Consider the following 23,959-nt stretch of genomic DNA (forward strand, 5'->3'; position numbering starts at 1 on the left):
TCCCGGCCTGCGGCCGCTGCGGCCTCCGGGCGCGTCAGGCGCAGGCCCCGCCCACGCCCCGCCCACGCGCCGAGGCCACGCCCCCCGCTCGCGCCGCCCGCCAGGGCGCGGGGTCTCTAACCCGCGGCCCCGCAGCCCGGCGGCCCGCAGCCCCGGCCACCTGCCGCTGCCCCCGCCTCGCTCCCGCGGCCCGTCCCCGCGCGCCCTTCCCCCCGCTCAGCAGCTGCCCTCCGAGCCTCCCGAGCCTGTGCGTCCTCGTGCCTAACCCTCCGGGCTTGTGGGCTCGCGCTGGGCGCCTTGCCGTCTCCTCCGCGAGGTCGCCGCCGCCCCCCAGAGCGGCCTGGGCCTCGGCCTGCAGGCGTCCTGCCGCTTCCCCGCCGCGGCCCCGGCCCGGGCCCCGGCCCCGGCCCCGGCCCCCGAGGCCTGCCGCAGCCGCCCGGCCCCCCCGCGCCCACCTGTACCTGGCCTGCAGCTCGCACCTCTGCTGCCACGTCGGCTTCGCCCACGCGTCCTCCTTTCCCTGCGGGAGGCTCAGGCTCTCCTTCACCTACGTGGTGTCCGTCCTTTGGGCTCGGACTCCTCCACACACTTAAGATGCATGTTGGGTGTTGAGGAACTGCTCGTCCACACTGACATGAAGTCGCGTTGAGGAACTAAAAAGCACAAAGAGAGAGCGGTGGTGACCATCCTCGAGTCGCACGGTGGTCTCTACTTTTCTCTTTATGACAGTGTATTAATTAACACTCTAAACTTTAAAGGAATGACGTTTTCTGTTTGGGCTTACAATTCACAAGTTCTGGATGTTTTTTTTTTTTTCCCTGCAACCTAACCTCACTCCCTGGATGAAATACCTGGTTAGATTGATAGAATCCATAGTAGAAAAAGCACCAGGACCTTTTAGGTCTCTTGTTTTCTTATCTGTAAAATGAGGAATTTGTCCCTTCCGCATTTAAATCTCTGTGATTTCGAACTGAAAGATTTTCCATTTGGAAGGAGCTTGTGGGTTAAATGAGTCAGGAGAAGGCAACTCATGCACATGTAACTGGAAGTCTGGTAACTTCGTTTTAAAACGAAGTTTTAAACTTCGTTAAACTGCAACTTGGGAGAGTTAGGGTGTGATGTGGAAGTGAGTTCAGAAATGAAGGAAGCTGATTAGGTCTTCCGAGTTGTATCCACAAGTTGTTTTAAATTGTGTGAATAAACGTTATTATCCTTAAATTGAAGAGTCAAAACGATCTCCCATTCTAAACAAAATCCAGGCTCTACGTGGACCTTCAAAGTTTAAAACCATTGTTGAATTGAACAACTGCATTACGTGCATCTGAAAGCCTAATAAACCATCTGTCCGTCTTCCTTAGTACAAATTGGGGGAAAAAAAGAAAAGTGTAAATGCCAAAAGCTAGAAGCTGGATTGGTAACTACATAGGAAACAGACAAATCCTATCACACAGAACAAGCGTATGAAAAACTCTAAAGACTGTGGCCTCCATTTTACTGCTTTAGAAATAGAATCACATAATTTTATAATTAAATTATCTAGTCCTTGATATCACCTGGAGTCTAATCTTTTCCTTTTCCAGATGAAGAACTGAAGCCCAAAGAGGGTAAATTCCTTGCCCGATATTACCTAGATTAATTGGAAATAGAGCCAATATTCAGGCTCAGATTTCCTGTCTCACAGACCTGCCAGCCTCTGGCTTACAGTTTCCCATTATGTAAAGTTACTCGACATCAGAAGTCTTTGCCTTTGCAGTTTTGTGTACATGGTCTGAGGGTTACATGAAACTGAACTCAGCATTAACTAGGGAGGTATTGCTCTCAGAGGCCATTTTTGTGCCACTGGTTTCAAGGATTCCTATTTCACAAGCTCCATCCCACCTGGTCAGTGTTCATCTTTATAATCCAGGCAATTCTGGCCAGGCCTGTGAGGCCATGCCCCAACTAAACACATTCATCCTAGGAGGTGCCAGCAGCTGTGCATGAGTGTAAATATAAAAAAGTCCCCACTGTCAGGAAAATTATGATATTACTGGGGAGGTAAAATATGAAACAAATAGATAAACAATTCACCGTTAACAGGCAAGTATTCAATCACAACGTCCAAATCTTAAAATTATTGATATAAATTAAGGGAAGATTTCTTAAAAGGACAAAAAAAAAAGAAAGAAAAGAAAAGAAATGTAGAATTTGGATTGGTGTAAAGGAAATTGCTTGAACAAAGGTCCAGGGAAGAAAACAAGCAAGCTAAGAGTGGGGAAGAGTTAGGAGATCAGATGAACTAGAACGGGAAGTTCATTTTAGAAACAATAGAAAATCAAGCCAAAATGGTAAGGTGGAACCAATCATGGAGGACCTGAATTTAAGCCTAAGAAATTTAATTGAGCTAATACGAGATCATTCTGGGTGGATTTGGCAGGGGAGAGGGTTGAAGACAAGAGACAACAACTTCTGAAGTTGCAAGTGGGATTTGAAAAGAGATATTAGTCATATATATGCCTAAGGAGAAGACTTGAGTTCAGGGAATATATACGGGGACCAAAGAAGAGTAAGCAGTCCAAGAAGACTTTAGGACTATGGCAAGGGTCAGTAACAGTATGAATAGGCCTGAGCACTTTGGATTTGGAAAATGATCAGTCCTCAAGGGGTGCTCAAAGGCTCAGGAGATCTAAGCCTGAATACTAGCTTTATTTCCAATTTAGGTAATATTAAGCAAGGAATTTACCCTCTTTGGGCTTCAGTTCTTCATCTGGAAAATGAAAAAATTAGACTCTAGATGATATTAAGGACTAGATAATTCAATTACAAAATTCTATGATTCTATTTCTAAAGGATTTGGAAAATGGTCAGCCTCTCCATTGCTAGAGAAGGAAGAAATTTTCCCAAGGTATGCTTTCCTATTCATCACAACTTCATTCCAGAAAACTTTAGTTTGCCACTCAAGTTGAATTAAAAGGTAAGAAAGAAAGCTCTCACCCTGTCACGGGCTTTATGCTGGTGTTTTATGGTCGACTTATTTTTATTTCCGTTTCAGCCCTACTGATGTAAAAGTGCTCAGTGGTGCAGTATATAATGTTACAGTCGGAAATAAATCAATAAGTGTTTGCTAAATACATACCAAAAGCTGCTCAGCACTCTGGTAGGCCTGGAGGACTGGAAAAGTATTTAAAAAAAAAAAAAAAAAAAAAAGAGGCCTCTCCCTTTCATAAGCTCATAATCTCTTTGGAGAAAAAAAGTCAACACTCCTGACACAATAGAAAATAAATTCCATGGATAGTGAGAACAACCTGTGGGGACTGTACCATGTGCTTATTATAGAAATGGTAGGGAATAGAGTTGGATGGATTAGAAATGATATAATCCACAGTGTTCATAATTCAACAAATTTTCATGAATCTCTAAATTCTATGTTCTGGAACTAAAGCCATAAAATAAAAAGCTCCTACTCTCAGGGAGTATACATTCTATATGGGAGAGACAGAGAGGAACAAATAAATACATGACAACCAAATAGTAATAATTGTTCTAAAGAAAATTAAATGTAAAGGTATCAAAATGAGTAGAAGAAAATAGGGTACCTGGATGGCTCAGTCGGTTGAGCGTCTGACTCTTAATTTTGGCTGAGGTGATGATCTCAGGGTCATGAGGTCAAGCCCTCCATCAGGCTCCATACTCAGCAGAGAGTCTGCTTGAGATTCTCTCTCTCTCTCTCTCTCTCTCTCTCTCTCTCATCAAAAAATAAATAAATAAATCTTTTTTAAAAAATGAGTATGAGAGTAGGTTAGACCTTTCTGAGGAAAATTTAAACAACAACTTGAATGAAAGAAAAAACTAGTCATGGGATGATCTGGAGAAGAGAAGTTCAGGCAGAGAGTAAACTAGTGCAGAACTCTAAGGAGAGGTCAAGCCTAATGTCTTTGAGACTAAAAACAGCAAGTGTTTCTGGAACGTAAAGAGCCAAGAAGAAAGTAAGATGAAAGAGGAGAGAAATGTAAGGCCCCATAGGTAAGAAGGGATTTTAGGATCAGATTAAAGTGTAGATATCTGGAAGATTAGTCACTGGCATTGTGGATTAGAGAAGAGAGAGATTAGGACCTGGAGGACCAGATGGAAGCCTGCCTGCATGACAATCCAGGCAGGAGGCGATGTGAGGTAGACAAGGTTGGTGGCCGGGTTAGCAAAGAAGACAAAAATGTCAATGAAATCAATTACTGGGTATTTATGAGGGGTGGTAAGTGGTATTGGTTGGGGAGAGTCCACAGTGATAAATGCAGCAAAAAGGTCAAGGAGAATAAACACTGAGTTAAAGCTAGTATGGTTAACAGAAAAGATGTCGTGTGTGACCTCCAAGAGAAGAGTTTCCATAGGGCAGGGTGTGAAGAAGTGATGAAATGAATGCAGTGAACTTCGACTATAAGAATCAGCACAAGTAAAATATACAAATTTTATTTTATTTTATTTTATTTTCCCTTCAAGGCCTTTTACATTTGGAATACTATTAAATTCTCAAAGCCATATAAACATTCCCAGCCAGGTCTAATATTTTGTCTCCATACCGAAGGGAGAACAAATTTATACCATGGAGACATATCTTCTATGTTTTTCTGGGCTAAAAATCAGTCCCCATCAATGACTCCCTGCTCTAAATAGAATCAGAGAACGTTCACTCTTACCCATGAGATGTGGCAAGAGCCTAACAGTGGAAACACTGAAGCAGATGTAGTACCGTATTGGTTATGCTTCCCTTATGGCCACCTGTCACGTCTAAACCATGTGGGCCATGGATATTACCTTGAGCGCATCACATCGCCCCCCGGTGAACTCCAGGTTCCTGCTATTAGTAATAGAGAAGAGTCTCTCAGATTTTAAGCTCCTAGGCATACAGGTTAGCACTTCTACAAAAGAGAACAGATACCAATCTGTCACATCCACATGAACAGCTATCATGACTCCAAGCCATACTGTCGCACAGGCTTTCCAAAGAGACAACTTGGTTGAACTAGATGTTCTTCCGTTCAGCAAATTTTAAGACAATTAACAAAGAGTTTTCCCCCCTGGAAACAGACTAGACTAGGTTGGTAGTCAGAATGGAAGGAGAAATTTCAGTCCCCTCCGTTCATATTGGTGCAGCCTGAGCATCTCAAGGAAACCAAGCCTGACTCCGGCTAAGTTGTCTCCACACATGCATGTGCATGCCTCTCCCCAATTGCCTGGTGTAGGTGAGTAGAGTGTGTTAATTCATTAGGTGTTATTCAAAGATGGAACGCTATTAGCACTCTTTTTTATTTGGAATATACTTCGTTCGGGGGGTCTGTTGGGAACAGTTCATCTCTTGGGATGGTTTGGAAAGCTTCATTAAATTCAGTGAAGGGAGGGAAAAAAAGTGCAAGTTATTCTAAAAATAATCATGAAATTTACTATGTGTAATTTGCTGGCCCAAATGCTTCTCAAGTTAGTGGTGACCAAGGATTCCTAGCATTAATGAACAATTACCATATTGCTGAAATCGACACCATATTTAGCCTGAAAAGCCGCCTTGTTTTTGGTGCTAAAGACGCCAAAATATTAGTAGCCCAGAGTATATAAAATGTGCTCTCTTGTTGTTCAAATGATCTCTTTAAATTATGGTTTAGCTGTTCCAACAGCACAATGCAAGGAATTTGCTTTGTCATTGTTACCTTCTGGCCTAGAGACAGAAGCATTTTACACTGTGGTTCATCCTGTACCTTTTACAAGGATAAATGCATATTTTTATTTAAAAGCAAAGAAAGCTTACATAATCTCTCCTCATGATTAGCCCTTCCAGTAATTATCTGTTGCTTGGAATCAGTGTCAGCCAACCAAGTTCAGATGGCAAAAAAGTGTTTGATCTGCAGTGATGTGATTTAGAATACTGTGTGCACGGAAGGTACAGCTATGCACATACAGAGAACATATTTATCTAATTTGACTGCCAGTGATTTAATTAATGTTTGTCAAGCACTTTGAACATGAAAAGAACTATCTGAAAGCTGAGAGCTATTACTCATAATCATTTTTCCTATTTGTTGAACTAAAATTAACATACAAATGTGATACTCTTACAGTATCATTGAGAGATGTGCTCCCATTCTAACAAACCCATGAGACTATACTTTAAGAAAGTCTCATTAAAACTTTTAAGTCTCTTTTAAGTCTCTTTTTTAAGTTTCTGAAAGTCAAGCTTCAAGCTGGTTGGGTATCATCCATCAGTAGATTTTGAAGCATACAGGCTAAATAAACAACAGTGACAGCTTGGGGAAGTGTATGCACCTGTTTATTGAGAAGATGTTAACAGGGGCAAATCTAAAATAGGAATGCATACCGCAACCTGATTTTTCAAGAAGTTTTTGTGCATGCCTACACTTAAAATCACTCCTATTATCATCTAGTTTTTCCCTTCCAAATTTCTCTCCAAAGAATAACTACTAATGAGCATGAAGCCTCAGTAACAATCTGAGAAGAAAGAATGGAAAGACCCTATTTTACGGCTTGGAGGAAAAACAAACATGTTTTCCTCTATTGCGTTCTCCCCAAGTCAAGTACAAGAATAACTGGCAAAAGAGAAAGAAAACTGGAGGAGAAAGTGAGGAGCCTGAACAAAGTCCCTGATCTAACATGATTCTCCACAGAAACGTTTTGGCAGTGTTGTATGCATACCTACAGGGGGCCGGGGGGACGTTTGTCCAACTCCCCTTGACAAGAGGACAGAATTAACTCCTCTGTAACATCCAAGGGGTAACTTGAAAAGACGCTGGCTTGCCCACATGACCTCTTTTTGATTTTCAGTTTCATTTCATCCAGCGCCCTAAGAGAATTTTTACATTCAGTATAGGATCTTTCTTCCTTGTGTTCATCATGCTACAGGTATTCCTTGGTATTCCTTAATCAGAATAAGCCTGATTAAGGCAGTCGTTTTCTATCTCAGCCCTACAAAACTGAACTTGTCCCCTGGGCCTGGCAATGTGCCCTTTCAACAAGCTCCTGCCCACCCCCCACCCCCCCGCCTACCACCCCACCCCCGCTCCCTATGATTTTATATTTACTAATGTTTCAGAAAGACTTCTAAAAGAGGTATTACCTACATTTTCTAGTCATTCTTAGCACAGATCTTACTTTTAGTAATCATATGTGGCAGGTATGCGGGTATTCACAAACCACTCTGTGGCACACTCTTATTGGTTTGGTTGGGGCCATGTAACTGGTACTAACCAAAAGGCTTGAGAAGAAATAAAGTTTGCCACTTCTGGCCAATATTTTAGGAGCATTTTTCCCCCTGTCCTGGAAATGGAACCCCCATTTCCAAGATGGTATAGCTATGGGTATACCATAAGAAGAAAGTACCCCTGGGTCCTTGGGAGTTGATCTGGAGAGCAACAAGGTCTTCAAGAGATTTCTTATGAGCTAGAAGTAAACCTTATCAGTTAAAGAGATGAATGGCCCAGCATTATTAACTGTACCAGCCCTATTAGCCTACCCTGAAGAACGCAACTCAATTAAGAGATCCCTCTTTCAGTCTACGGCCATACCACCCTGAACGCGCCCGATCTCGTCTGATCTCGGAAGCTAAGCAGGGTCGGGCCTGGTTAGTACTTGGATGGGAGATCCCTCTTTCACAACTACAGAAGCAGTTTTTTAGCTTTGGACCTTAAAACAACAGTGAAGGGATAATGGAATGAACAGTGCACAATTTTACTAAATAGATGAATTAAATGCAAATATATATACAAAAATCACTAATAGTATGTTGTATGGTAGAAAAAAAGAAAGCATTCCTTACGTAGTTCAGTTCTGGTTCTGGTTTTATTTTTCAGTCCTCCCTTAAATTAAAGAATTAGTACAATCTTTTTTTTTTTTAAGATTTTATTTATTTATTCATGAGAGACACAGAGAGAGAGAGAGAGGTAGAGACACAGGCAGAGGGGGAAGCAGGCCCCATGCAAGGAGCCGGACGTGGGATTCAATCCTAGGCCTCCAGGATCACACCCTGGGCTGAAGGTGGTGCTAACCCACTGAGCCACCCAGGCTGCCCAGAATTAGTACAATCTTTAGCCTACTCTGCCTTGGGAAGATATCCTTGATATCCTTGCCATGACTAGATCCTCTTCCTTTCTCCATCCTTGTTATATGTCACTAACAATCCATCTTCTAGGCTCTCAGATGGTTGGGGTTCCCATATCCAAAGCCAGTCAGACGTGGATTGATCACTTGTTTGTATTTGTTGTTTAAAAGTCCCCTCCATAAGTGCATCAACTAAATTTCTATGACATTAGCCGCTTGTCTTGCTAATTCGTGACCGTACAAATGTGTGCGATGCTGAAACACGTTTCCTCCTCTGTATGCTCTAGGTACTGCCCTCACGTGCTAGATCCAACCCCATGAGGAGGATGGCCCAGACAGCCTCAGTGGAGGGAATGAATGATGGAGGAATAACCCCATAGATGCAAAATACATTGCAGAAGTCACTGATGTATACTGTTTGCTGATCTGCCCCTGAAGCATTCTGGCTGACAGCAGAAGGCCAGTTTTTGCCATTGAACCATTTCACAATCACTGTTTGAGAGCTACAGACACACATAAAGAAGGGGCCGGGAAAATCCTTTCATGGGTTCTCAAGCACTGCAGAGCGTCTTTTGTCAGTAACGATGCCCTTGCTTACCAATCTTATAGCTGCCTCAAATCTTTTCTTGAAACAAGGGGGGAATAAACAAAACACAAGCTAGCTATAGTTTGCTTCTCCCGTGAGTACAGTACGGTTAACAACATTTCTTATATTTTAGCACCTCACCTTTCCCTTAATTCACAGACCAAATAGGAAAAAAAAAAAAAAAAGTACTGTATTCCTTTTCCTGTTGCTTTTTCAATAATTCCTAAACAAATCCACATAACATTCCTGAAGTTGAGTAGAAGAATCATATGAAATGGACTCATTGAAATCTTTTTCAGTTCTATTTAGTATTTATTTGTCCCCATTTTGAAATAGGGCCATGCTGCTTTTGTTCCTATAGAAAAGAAGTTATGATTTAAGAAAACTTTACAAAAGGGAAGCCGATCTTGATGTTATCAAACTTCCCTCTTTTCTTTTAGCAGAATGTTTGAGAAAATGCCAATTGGTGTCGCCTATCATCAGGACTTTTTAAGATCTGATTGCTTCTGAAAACTAACTTGCCTAAGACTATCTGGCCTTCTTTAACAGATGATATTATATTCCTCTCTGAATAGTTAGCACATAAATTTGTCTCTGCAAACTGGAATAATAAGTCTGTATCAAATGTTTTAGATGAAATGATGTCATAACTAACTTATACATATTGCTCCATTTTTAGGGGGAGACGTGCATTGGTTTAAACTCAGACATCTATATTCTTTTGTACTGAGTGTTAACCAGAATGCCATTTTGGTCCATGCTGTCACCGGATGGCTTTATAATTAGAAGATTCACTCTAAAATGAAACTCTGAGGTTCATGAGGCAGAACTAGCTATGTTTTAAAGGCAGATTCTTATTAGTACAAAATATTGGAGGAAAAACAAAATCATTTTTTTACAGGCAGACTAACCAAATTTTTCATTATTGTAGTAAACACTGCAAAAAGTGAGAAGATGGACTGTATTAGCCATACCCAAGCAAGAGAATGAAGTCCTATGGTCTGATTTATGTGCAATAATTGTTCTTACTGGTATTCTCATAGTTTGGGTAGTGACTCATTTTGTTTTATGTGACCTTTGTTCTCCAGGATTGGCTGCTTTTAAAAAGTAGAAGCAATAAAAATAAAATAAGACTTTACCAGGCTAGCTGGTTTTTTAAAAATACCTGAACGTCAAGGGCAAAGCAAAGATTATGAGTGTAATCTGGCACCATTGCATCTTTACATAGGTTTGAATATTTGAAAAGTCATTTTTTTTCCTAAAGCACATTTAGCAAAGTATCTTTCAGTGACACATTATTTTAGCATTTTAAAAAGTTGAACACCAAAATTAAGTTAGTTAGGCATAGGCTTTTTCTTCTTCATTTTGAGTTTCTACCATTTGGTCTTCCATTGGGTGTAGGTGAACATGTTAGAAGAGGGAGTATATTTCAAAGAGAGAACTTAATAAAGTAATTTATTGGCAGCAGGTCACTGCTAATAAGCAAATCTTTCATAAATCATGAGACTGAGCAGGTTACAAAAGATGAGGTGAAAACCATTGCCAAAAGACACAATTTCCAAGGGGGTTTTCAAAAATAATGAAATGATCTAAATGTCAGTGCAAGAATATACATACACAAAAGGGTTTATTAACTTCTTAAAAGTGTTTCACTTGATATTTTTAAGTTTTGACTTTGGAATCTCCTAAATATACACAAAAATAGAATGTTACTACGACAAGGGACCCCATGAAGTCATAAACATGTTTGCTATACTTGTTTTAGATTTCATGATTTCTTTGATGTTGCTTTTATTGCTGGAATATTTTTAAAGAAAATCCTTATGTCACATCATTTCATCTCTGAATACAACAGTATACATTGAAAACAAACAGAATATTTTTCTTATGTAGTAATAATGCAAGTATCACACCTAAGTATGTTTAAAAGGTTCATTCTCACATCTCTTAGGTCATTGTAGGTTAGCAATTAGCATTTTCTTGTTTGATTTTTATCTTTACCCCTTTATCCTTTACAGGCATCCCCTCAATTAGGAAAAGAAATCCTTCACTTGGATTAGGTTATTTTTAACATATCCCTGGGACCCTGCCTATGCCTTTCTCTGGCATAGTGTGTTATTCAAAAATCTTACACCACATCCAAATTCTGCATTGCAATTGGCATGATGCAAAAAACTTAAATTTAAATTCTCCTCAAATCCCAAAGTTTTGTGGAGTATAAAAATACTGTAATTTATAAAAAATGAAAGGAATCCATAATCTAGCTGTGACTGCATTGAGTAATCCACTAGGTAACGTCTAGGATATTTTTTCCTGGGATCCTTTGTTTGCAAGTATAGAATACCGACTTTGGCCAAATAAAACCAATAAATACATAAATATTTAAAAGTAAATGAACGTAAGGAAAGGTTTAAATCCTAGCCTGAATGAGGGCAGGAATCACTCTCCTGTCAAGAGAGCTCTATGGAACAGAATCTTGTGGGCCATCACTACAGAGCACTGCCCTTGAGATGAATCAATTCCATGTTTTCCAACTTGGTATCACTCTGCTCTGCTCAGAGTCTTCGTCTATGCCTGTGTTCGCTCCTTGCCTAGGGCATAGCAGGACCCCTCAATGCTGGCAGTCCCACCAAGACCACACACACTGAAATAGAGGAAGTTTCCCAAAGAAAAGTCAGATGTTACTACCCTACGAAAAGAGAATGGATGCCTGGTAGGCAAATTCAAGTGAGGCAAGATGAAAATACAGCAGCTCTTCCTTCCTTTCATCAATGACTATCTGGCCTTCAGATCTTATTGATGAGTCATTGAAAACCAGGCTTTCTTACCCGCTAACCAGTCTGACTTTGCTCTCTTTTCTGTATCTAGGCTCTGCTGTTAGGAACTATTACTTTACTGTATCCCCTTCCTCCGTGTCCCCTTCATTAGAAATCAGTGTTCCAAATACCTATGACTTGCCAGCTACCAGAATCGATGAGTTCTGTGTACATGACATCATTCCACTCTTATTTGGTTTGGTAAGGATGAATGAATAATTCCAGTCTAATTTAAAACTCTTCATTTCCTTTTTGGCTCACATTATTATTCATTTAATACCTTTCCTTCTAGTTCACTATTAGAATAAATATGTTAACTTACAAGCATGAATCATGCCCTTTGCCCTTTCTGCCAGCTCTATGCCCTTCCAGGTACCACACTCACACACTGTGCTCACCTACCAGTTTTGCCACTATCTGGCATGGGCACAAAAGAGGTACACAACGAATACTAAAATTTAATAGGAAATTCAGTACTGTTCAAGTTTGCTCCATAATGGAAGAGTTCAGAGACTGTTGGTCTAAAGGATACGGCATTTTTCCTTTAGGGCCAAATGTTGTAATCAGTATTTAAGAGGATAAAAGGAAGTGAAGTTGTTGATGCATTATTTCGATTTTCAAGTGAGCTAGTTACCCCTATCTGATTAGGCCACTGAAAGATGGTTTCAGGCCCTCGATAAGTAGATATTGGAGAGTGCATGTGAGAATGGTTCACTCAGGAACACTTTCAGTTTCTTCTCCCAAATGTTCTCAACTCTCCTCTCTGCCTTTCTAGTTCCCATCCCAGGAAAGAAGATCCTGACTGCCCAGTGGATGCTGGAGGCACATCCTGGAAACTGCTGGAACTAAGAGGGTCGTCTAGCAGCAGCTGCTTCTTCCAGCCTCCACTCGGGCCCCTAAGACTTCCTGCTTCCTCCTCCGCAATTGCTCTCTTCCTATTCTTCATTTCTCAGAAATGACTTCTCATCTTCTCCCAGACTTCAAGCCCTAACTTAAATTCAGCGTGTCATTAGTTTTAACAAAAATATTCTTTAAACTGTCTATACCGGATGCCAGGACTTTGTTTGCTTGATGAGGGGGGAAAAAAGAAGAAGAAGAAGCAAAAAGTTCAGAGTGGCTGGAACCTTGTCAAGGAAGGGAAGGGACCATAAGATGACGTAGAGGCGAGGTACCCAGGCCTTACGGTCTGAGTAAAAGGTTTTTGAATTTTACTCTAAATATAATAAGGAACTGCAGTAGAGATATATTCAGAGGGGAAAGAAAAACTTACTCACCAGATTGCCCGTCACCACATCTCCCCCATACACCTGTGTCACAATAGTCTCCTCGTCTCTCCTGCTCCATAAGAGCTGTGGTCATATATTATATGGATATGGGATATTATGTGTGTGCAGACTGTGTAGTAGAGGCTCAAATATATTAGTCAAATATACCTACTCAGGAGTTAAAATCTAATTAAGAACTATTTGCTAAGCTAAAGGCCCCATGAAGGACAAAGAAAATGATAGAGATAAAAATCTCACGTGAGCTCTGAGAGCCAGACCGAGAGTCCCACCTTATGAATATCACTGCCCCACATCGGAACCATACATTAGAGCTTCAAGGAAGCTTATTTCCACCTACTCCAGTTGTTCCCTGTTGGAGTTCCCCAGACCTCCTTACGGAGGCCTTTCTGCCAACAAACCCAGCACTGATCTGGATTTCATCCCACTGTCATCAGAGCTAAGTGAGTCAACACCAGGCATCTAGTTGTGTACTTTGTGCACTCTCCCTCTCCGTGTTGGCGTGTTCTGGTCTTCCAGACTACCAAAGGGGGGATACAGTTGGGCCTGGCAGGGGGTGGGGGAGGCCGTACCAGGGCCTGGGAGGAGGCTCAGAGAACAACAGCAACCCTCAGTTGTGTTTAACCAGTTCTCTCCCCTGACTCGTCTCAAAGTCTAGAGAAAACGAAAATGAACCCTAGGTGACAGATGAGCGCATTGTATTTGAAGCTGGGACAGATATTGAAGACGTGATTCATTTCCACAATACCATGCATGCTCTCCGCGTTCCCTAGAGCCTGCTTCTTTCCCTTTGGAAGCACTTTTTCTTCTACCTGTATACCCCCATGTTCCCTATATGTAGGCCTGTTCCAGGGCTTCATCCTCATCCCTTTTTCCCCACCACTCCCCACACAGACACACTCTATTTTAATGGATCTCAATTGGTTATCATATCCAAGGGAATCTGCCTTCGGAAGTTTTTAAAATATGTTCTCACTATCAGAATTATTTGGGCATCTTGCCATTTCTCTCCTGGACAGTTGTGAGGGCCCCCTGACTTGATTCCTTCCTGGCAATCTGGACACTGACCAATCACTTCTCCAGAGAAATTTTTCCAGCGTGCAAACTTGTTCGGAGCACTGCTCTATCCAGACCATTCCAAAGTCTCTGCAGTAGCCGCAGGACAAAACCTCAAATATTTATCATGGCAAATGCAAGTGCCCATGGTCTGTCCTTTGTCTCTGTCTTCTGCCCTCCAATCCTTAACATGAAATTTTCAGTCCCAGCCATAACAGAAAGATTGTTTTTCCCCTAATATGCCCTACAGTCTTATAACTCTGGGCCCTTGGCTATGTAATTCTTCCTGTCGGCCTTCTGTTGTTTACCAGATGACACTAATTCACTCCTCAGAGGCAACCCGGAGGCCACCTCCTCTGTGAAGGCTTCCATGATTCCTCCAGACCACACATTTGTTCAGTGTGTCTCACAGCAACCAGCCAGTACTCCTATTAGAATACTTGTGTTGCTGTCTCTGCTGATATGCCCGTTCCCTCAGTGGCGTGGAAGCTGTTCAAATAAAAGGTCTTTTTGTTTATTATTTCTGGTAAGTAACACAGAATCTGGAATATTGTGGGCATTATTGCCTAATACATTAGTGAACGAGGCCATGAATGGAGAGGAACTATGCTACAAGTGTAAAACTCTATTAAGCCTGAGCACACAAGAACAGAGACCTAGCATGGACTTCTTTGTTTGCAAATCACATAAATGCAACTTAAATTAGCTTAGGATAAAAGGAGGATTTATTGGAAAGACACTGGAATATCTCAGGTAATTGAAAAAAGAATCGTCCATAGGATAGTGAGAAAGAAGGCCTGGGAAGCAACTCAGCCTGTGAATACCAGAAACGGGTTTGTCTGTCGCATGTGTGTCTGTGTGTCTCTTCTGGCTGACAGCTGCTTGTCGTGACTGTCCACTTTTCTTCCAGGTTGTGGTCCTCATTGTTGGAATCAATGACAATGATTTAAAGAAATATTGACACCTGAGTCTCACCCTAGACCACGTCCATTAGAATTTCTGGGGGTTGATGCCAGGGCATTTTGAACAAGTCTCCCGAGGTGATCCTCCTGAGGGGCCAGGGTGGAGATCTATTGTTGCACACGTGGGAAACAAATAGCCATTAGATCCTGGGTTTCAGACCTCGTTCCCACAGCTTCAGGGCAAAACCAAACTGGCAGTCAGGTCCCTTTCAAAACTTTTTTCTAGAGAAAAAAAATCTTTTTGCCTTAGGTTGGATCCAGAGCTTATTACTGGATCCATCCATAATGGTCAAGTGTGTAGGTCACATTAAGTAAGGCAGCTCGGGGCGCTGGGTGGCTCAGTTGGTTGGGTGTCCAGCTCTTGATTTCAGCCCAGGTCATGATCTCTGGGTGGTGGATTGAGCTCCACGCTCAGTGGGGAGTCTGCTTGAGATTCTCTCTCCTTCTCCCTCTGCCCCTCCCTGCTGTGCACATGCTTGCTCTCTCTCTCTGAAATAAAGAAATACAGCTTTTAAATAAATAAATAAGTGAATAAATGGGGCAGCTCATGCTGAGTTGGGGAGTATGTTTGAAGCAGTAATCCTTCCAAGGAATGGGGATGATGTTTGCAGAAGGAGAATGTTAACCTATGAAATAATACCTAATACATTGTAATAAAATCATATTTACAACGAAATTAAAACTCATTAGGCAATAAATGCTTGTTAGATAAATAAACGAATGACAATACAAACTGAGTGATGCGGTTAATCAGTGTGGCGTACCTTAGGATTTTGTTATAAATAATAACCGTGAATGATGTCGGTCATGTCACTGCTACATAATCCTACTTAAGTGTTGTTGTTGTTGCTGTTTTTTTCTCGTTAGTTCTCTATTAGCAATGCTTATCTATAAGCAGTGCCAATGTTACAAAGTTTGGCTTGTTTGTTTGTTTAATATTGGGTCGGTTTAATCCTCTTTGTGCACAGAAACAAACATAGGCCTAGTTTTGCCATATGAGCCAACGTGTCAGGTTTCAGGCCAAAAGCATAAACAAAGGATAGAGAGTGGGCACAGTGGAAGTGAACTCTGACTCCTGGCATTTGGGCATCTTAGGAGTAGTTGGAAATAAGAAGTCTGGGAAGACATTTCCACTGTATTCAGGCAGTCAGTTGAAGGACAAAGACAAGTTACAGGGAAGGAATTTGCCAGCAGGTAGATCTGTACTTGGGCAGAGAAGGTGTCACATTCCTGGGCCGGTGCTAGAAAAAGCCAGAGGTGTCTAGACACTCCCGTCTGCCCCTAGAAACCTCTCTGGATAGTAGGGAACTGAGAAATGTCTGGAAGAGAAAAAAACAGTGTATTCTAACTAGCCAAACTCTTCATATTTTATTTTACATTTAAAAATATAAATATGAATACTATAGGAGCTGTTAAAAGTGGTTGCCCCTAGAAAGTAGAACTGGTGGGATCATTCATTTTTTTGCTTTGTCACTATATCTTCATTGTTATATAAGAATTGGCATATAGCATCTTTTAAACCAATAAGGATTTAAATGAAAGATTTTTAGAAACATTATAGTGTAACAGGAATGGTGGAATAGAAAGCTTTTGCATATTTTAGACATTAGAGAAATATTTTTTTTTAAGTATCTGAGGCAGTCATTATCTTGATTAAAGAAAGTACATTGATTCTGTACTAGTGGGAAGAAAAAAAAATATCCTCTGGGAGAGTGATGGGGAAGCAAACTGGCCCTGGATATGATTTTTATTTTTATTTTATTTTTTCATGGAAGCAGAACCCAAGACAATAGAGTATGTGAAGTCAGAGGAGAGGGCGTTGGAGAGAAGTCCAGGAAATCTAGCTTGTACATCTTCGTTTTTCCTAAAGCCGGTGGAGTGGCCCTTGTTACCTTCAGCTCTCTAGCTCTGAAAAATAAAAGCTGTTTGGGTATTTCATGCCTTTTACAGGGAACACGGAATCTCAGTCCCTGGTCCCGAATTCCCTGGGGATACAAACAGAACTTTCTCAGTGAAAGGCTGGCACGTTAGAAATTCATTCCTGCCTCTCTCCCTCTGACTCTGCCCGGGACCTGGGGCATGGCGTAAGATCGGCTGTTATTATTTGTGCTATAGTGCAGGAGATCTACTGTGGGAATTTAAATTCTACTGTGTATTTTTAAACTGATTATAAAAAGGCATTCAGGTACAGCAGGCCTCGTGCTTCTTTTATAAAGGTTTAAGCAAATAAGCAAACAAACGACCAGGCTGTTGTTATTTCATCTGAGTCCCTAAGGCCCAATACTTCCTCTGAATACATACATATGAGCTCCTGGCTTCAGTGGGAGTCATGACTCACAGCTGAGGGCAGAACTCAGCCCTTTGAATTCCTGCAACAGGACTTTCAGAAAGAAAGAACATGAATAAAAGGTGGGGGGGGGGGGATCTTGAATTTTATTCAAGGCTGAGTTATTGAGGTCTCTAATTCCTCGCATCTACTCCGTCTTCTAACCCGAGAAGGTGCTTCTTGCACACCTCCACTGTGGTGGAACCCTATTGTTGAAATTTCCACAGCTGAAGAAGCAGATGATTTAGCAGACACCTTCCCACAGATATTTTTAAGATATTTGCCTCTTTCTTGATGAGTAAAGTTTTCTTTCCAACTGCTCTCCTTTTTGTCAGCTTGCCAGTTCTACTTCCAGTATTGTTCTGCTTAGGTTGCTGGGAGGCAAATGAGAGGCAAGAGGAATACAGTCCCGGGAGAGGAAGGCGGGGTCAGGGGGCCACGGAAAGCCTGGGGAACCCAGCCCGGGGGAGGAGACAGGCTGAGCAGATCTGTAGGAAAACAGTGGAGTGAGAGATAAAGTAAGAGCATTCAGGACAAGGGATTAGAGAGATAAGGAGTTCCAGGGAGAAACATGAAAACAGAAAAACAAGGAGGGAAGGATACACAGATGACCAAAGGAAATACTAAAAAAGAAAATATCCTCATTTTGTTTTAGAAAAAGGTGTTATAAGGTCTGTCTCCCAACTTTCTCTTGAGCACTTTTTATAGACTTCTTTGGCCATGTCATGAAACATCAACAATAGAGATAGCAGCTTTCTTTGCTTTCTCTAGACTGAAATAGTTTATTGTCCTTGTTTGCTTTTTAATAATATAATGGAGAGGGGTTAAGGAGAAGGAGAAAGGTGTTAAAAATTAATTTTAATTTGCATTAAAGTCCTTTACACCAATTATAACTAAATCTACAGTATTATAATCAGGAAAAAATATTAAAGTTCATGTATTAAGTTTTCAAGATTTGGGTATTCAGATTTAACAAAAACAGGCACTCTTCCACAAAATAATCCCATCAAAATACACCCAACAAATCTTTATTCTTTGTTCTAAGGATTGGAGATATCAAAAAATACAATTTAGTGGGAGGAGAAAGATCAATCAGTGATTGGCAAAATAAGACAAAGTCATATTTGGGGCGCCTGGTGGACTCCGTTGATAGAGCATAAGACTCTTGATCTAGAGGTCATGAGTTAAGCCCCAGGTTCTGTATAGAGCTTACTTTAAAGAGAGAAAGAGAGAGAGAGAAACAGAGAGAGAGAGAGAGGGAAAGTTATACTCAAGACCTGTGTGATCATTGCCTGAGGGAGAAGACTGAATGACACTTGGCTTGGGATGGCTTCTTGGAGGACATTATGCTTGAGGTAGACATATGAGAATGATGAGACGTATTGATGTCACAATAAACAAAGTAAAGATAGAGAAATGTAGAGGAATATGAGAAATGATATGCCAGGAAGAAGAAATTGAGTGTGTAAAATATACAAGGATGAAACGGAAGTGGTGGAAGGAGGAAAGGTGAGAGATAAACAGGGCATTTGTACTAAGGAAAGGTGTTTGGACTTTTATCCTAAATGGTCTAAGAACCTATTGAAAATGTGAGCCATCTGGGTTAGCTGAGCAGTGTCACGTCTTAGGAAGTTCACCTGAAGCCCAATGCATTGGCAAGGACTACTAGACCAGGGTCAAGGAGTCCAGTTAGGAGAGATAGTTGGCAATAGTCCAGGAAGCTGGTGTTGTGCCAGGAGAGTGACTGTAGGGCTAGGAAGTCATGAACAGTTTTGAATACGTGTAAGACTTAAGACAGACAAAACTTGTTGACTGAATGTTAGGGATGAGAAAGAATGGAAAGTCAATGATGACTTGATTTTATAATGTATATGAGCTTGCGTTAAATATTAAATATTCTGGAAAGATACAATATAATATTTGATACAATTTAATATTTAAATTGTAGATATTACATATTTAATATTTTAATTGTATCTTTAAGACACAATTTAATATTTAAATATTAAATATTCTGGAAAGATACAATATATTGAGGGTTTTATCTCTTGGTGGTGGGTCTGGGAATGGTGTAGGGGCCCAAGTTTTAAGAGCTAGACATCAGGGTAGGTAGAAGTATATTCAGCAAGTTAAAATGGATTTTTTAAAATGAAATGAAAAACAATATGAAACCAGGGGGGAGGAGCAAGTTTTAGATGAAGCTATTTGCCCTAAGGCCAATGAGTCAGAAAGAAGACTGTACTAAGAGAGCCAGGGGATGGGGCTCCAGGAGACAGGAGATATAAGGATTCAGTAGAGAGAGAGAAGAGCTCCTAAAGAAGCCTAAACGGTGAACAGCGAATGGAAGAAAAGCCAGGGAAAAGTGCCTTCACAAAAGAGGAGAAGAGGAGAGTTTCCAGAAGGATGAGGTGATGGGACTTCAAGAAAGAGAACACCCGAAAACCACCCAGCCAAGTGGTTGTAGGTTGAGGACAGGGGTGTAGACTATTCCTTCAACAAGCTTCATCTATGAAAGACAGACGTGATGTAGGCAAGGGATTTATCAGCATTGTCATTATTATGACCACTGCTCTGGTGACGCAAGTGACCAGCGTATTCGCATGGAACCAGTAAGTCGAATGGGAGGCAACAGAGATTCAAGTCACTGAGACAGTAATGGATGCAAGAAATTTCCTCAGAATAGAGGAGAAGGCGGTATGTATTCTGCTAATGCCCTGGGCAGTTCTAGGGGGCACAATTCACGTTGTATTCTACTTGAATTCAGCCAACTGGAGCCCAAGTCTAGGAGGCAACATTCACCCAGACTACAACTTTCACGGTATCACCAGAGTTGGGCATGGCCGGCCACCCTGGAAATGCAAAGCGTGCGTGGAGGGATTACCCATTTCACCTTTCCCCTTGGTCTGAGTGACAGTTACACTGCGTCTCACCCAGAGACTCTCCGTGGAAACCAGGGGTAACTGCGAGGTACCCACACTCTATTTGCCAACTGCAATCAATGGAGAAGTATAGCTCAGTATTCTGTTTTACCAACCCAGTTGTCTTCTAATACCATCCACCATATGTTTGTGGAGCACTTCTCAGGCCTCCCTCAGTGCGAGTCTAGGCTTTGAGGAATGCAGAAAGTGCTAAACAATCAATAGCCTGAAGCTGATTATGATCTAGGTTTGAAAGACAAAAACCTATCTATTCACTCAAAACCGTCAGGAGACACTGCAAAATACTGTGAAACAAACACTAAAGGTTAAAAGAGTTTCATTTAATTGAGAGAAAAGGAAATTTAAGATCATCTCGTTTAGTGGTTTTCAAACTGTGTTTCCTGGAACCCTGGGGCTTCGTGGCGATGCTTCAGGAGTTCCACAAAGAGTGATGTATTCTCTGACAAACACTGAAGATTTAAATTGTTCCAGGAGGCTCTCAACGGCAATATTTGTAATAACAACAACCAAAAAAATTAGAAACAACCTAAATGTCTTTCAATAGGGATCTGTCTAAATAAATTATGGTGCCTTCATACAATGGAATACTAAATAGCTATTTTTAAAGGAAAAATAAATCTGTATGTATTGTTACAGAAAGATCTTCAGGGTTTATAATTAAGTTAAAAATGCAAGTTGCAGAAAATTATTTGTGTCAAAAAAGGTACATATATACCCATGCATATATGTATGTTTGTGTGTAGTTTGAATATACATTAAATATTTTTCCTGGAAAGACACACTGTATTGAGAGTTTTATCTCTTGGCAGTGAGGCTGGGAGTGGTATGGGGGGAAATGGAAAATTATTCATCTCGCTCAACCTCCTCATTTTACTGATATAAAATTGAGACTCAAGAATATTGTGACTTACCCTAGGTCATGTAGACAGTATTAGTAAAAAGCCCCAAACCCAAACCCAAATCTTGACCTCTTTGTTTGTTCTTCTTTATACCTCAGGAAAAGATCAGTGCGGGCAGGAATTATTTATAGAGCAGTCAATGTTTCTCGCCTCTGTTTGCTACATTTCCTCCCTTTCTCTACCGTAAGTCATCTCCCCTTCAACTCCTAGCCTACATACAACTAGCTTTTCCCTTTGGCTAAATCGTACACTTTCACTCACCAAGCAATGGTACTCAAAGTATCTGAACTTTTGTACTGAATAAGATTTTAGTCCTTGAAACACAGACTTTAGACAGATTCTATCTTTACCTCAGTCAGTGGGGCAACCACTGTAGGAGGGTTGGTTCGACCTCATAGCTTCCCTTGAGGACGGTGGCTCCATGCCCACGCAGGACATGCCTCTGGGCAGGACTTTGCTCTGTGCCCCACCAAATGTGGGACTTGTGGCAATCTGCAGGACTCCTCTATACCTCAGTTTCTGTATTTATAACTAGAGCTATGACCTGAGCCTCTCACATGACTCAGGGTTGCTGTGAGAAAAGGATGGCATAATGGACGGAAAGGCTCTGAAGAGCTCTTCTCATTTTCGAGGGAATTAGTACACGTAGGTGGAGTCAGAATCCAAGCTCTGTCCCTAGGTGTGTGACCTTAGGCAAGCTGCAGGCTGTTGTCTCTGCACCTATCCGTATTGTCTGTTAATTGAGAATATAATGCCTAACTCCTGGAGTTATTTTTCAGGAATAAAAGAGTTGACGACTTAAAGTGATTGGCTTAGAGTTTGACACATGAAGCACTCAAATAAGGTTAACTGTTACTGTTTTATTGTTGCATTTTTTGGAAAAGATTTTATTTATTTATTCATGAGAGACACAGAGAGAGAGGCAGAGACACAGACAAAGGGAGAAGCAGGCAGGACTCGATCCCAGGACCCCGGGATCACCCCTGAGCCAAAGGCAGATGCTCAACCGCTGAGCCACCCAGGCGTCCCTGTAGTTTTAAATATAATGTTATTTGTTGTCTGTTCAGGTCTATTGGTCGTAGGTCACTTAAGTACTTTCTCATTTTATCATCATTAATACCATTTCAGATTCTCCTTTGAACATGAAACAAACCAAGAAATCCATTTTTTAATCAAGAAGTTAAATTATCAAGGCACCTGGGTAGCTTGGTCTGTTAAGTGTCTGACTTTGGCTCAGGTTGTGATCTCAGGGTCCTGGGACAGAGCCCCACATCATCATATTGCTGTAGTCATTGCCTTTGGGTGGGTGGGCGGGGGGGGGGGTCCCAGCTCAGCAGGGAGTCTGCTTGTCTCTCTTCCTCTCTTTATGCCCCTCCTCCCCACTCCTGCTCTGTCTCTGTCTCTCTCACAAATAAATAAATTTTTAAAAATCTTATTTTATTTATTTTTTTAAAGATTTTCTTTATTTATTCATGAGAGAGACAGAGAGAGAGAGAGAGAGAGAGAGAGAGAGAGAGGCAGAGACACAGGCATAGGGAGAAGCAGGCTCCATGCAGGGAGCCTGATATGGGACTCGATCCCGGGTCTCTAGGATCATACCCTGGGCCAAAGGCAGGCGCCAAACCACTGAGCCACCCGGGCTGCCCTAAAAATCTTTTTAAAAACAGAAGTGATCACTTCTGTACTTTTGTTTAAAAATCTTTACTAAACAAATACTGTGTAAAGCTCTGGGCTAGGTTTTAGAGATACAGAGATGAAAATGACACAGTCCCTATACAAAGATGCTTTGATTCCAGTGGGCTCTCCTTCATTCTCAAACACAAGTGATAGTCCCTGATCCAAGCAAAACTAATGATGTTCATTGTAGATATCGGACAAAGCATAGACAATGACAATCATTGATTTGTAGACTATAAGGGTGGAGTGAATGATGTAGCTCAGTTGTTCTCAAATTTTTGGTCTCAGGATCCGTTTGTGTTCTTAAAGATTATTTAGGATCCTACCAAGCTTTATAAAATATGAGTTATAGTTGGGGACACTGGACAGTCATATGCAAAAGTATGAGACTGTAGCCCTGTCTTATACCATACCAAAATCAACTTAAAATGGATTAGGGGCTAACTTCAAGATCTGAAAAGGTGCTCAATATCACTAATCATCAGGGAAATGCAAATCAAAACCACAATAAGATAATCACCTCACATCTGTTATAATGGCTGTCAAGAAAAACAAAAAAAACAAAAAATAAGTATTGGTGAGGATGTGGAAAAAGGGGAACCCTTGTGCACTCTTGATGGGATTGCGAATTGGCATGACCACTATGGAAAATAAACGTGGAGGTTCCTCAAAAAATAAAAAATAGAACTACCATATGATCCAGCAATCTTTCATCTGAATATATCCAAAGGAAACAGAGACAGGATATCAAAGAGGTATCTACATCCCTCGGTCATTGCAGCACTATTCACAATGCCCAGAGTACAGAAACGACCAAAGTGCCCATCAATGAATGAAGGGATAAAGAATATATGATGGAATATTATTCAGCCATGAGAAAGAAGGAAATCTTGCTCTTTGAGACAACATGGATGGAGCTTGGGGGCATTATGCTAAATGAAATAAGCCAGACAGAGAAAGACAAATACTGCATGGAATGATCTAAATAAAAAGTCAGGCTCACAGAAACAGAGAATAGAAAAGTGGCTGCCAGGGGCTGGAGAATGGAGGAAAGATGGAGAGCTTGGTAAAAAGGTACAAACTTTCAGTTATAAGATGAATAATGTCAGAGGATCTAATGTACCACCTGGTGGCTGTGGCTATACTTGATAACACTGTATCACATAATTAAAATATGATAAGAAAATAGAATTTAAATGTTCTCACCTTGGGGCGCCTGGGTGGCATCTGCCTTTGGCTCAGGGTGTGATCCCAGGTCTGGAGATGGAGTCCCACGTTGAGCTCCCTGCACGGCACCTGCTTCTCCCTCTGCCTCTGTCTCTGCCTCTCTCTGTGTGTC

Source organism: Vulpes lagopus, chromosome 24 (assembly GCF_018345385.1).
Source record: "Vulpes lagopus strain Blue_001 chromosome 24, ASM1834538v1, whole genome shotgun sequence".
Taxonomy (NCBI): domain Eukaryota; kingdom Metazoa; phylum Chordata; class Mammalia; order Carnivora; family Canidae; genus Vulpes; species Vulpes lagopus.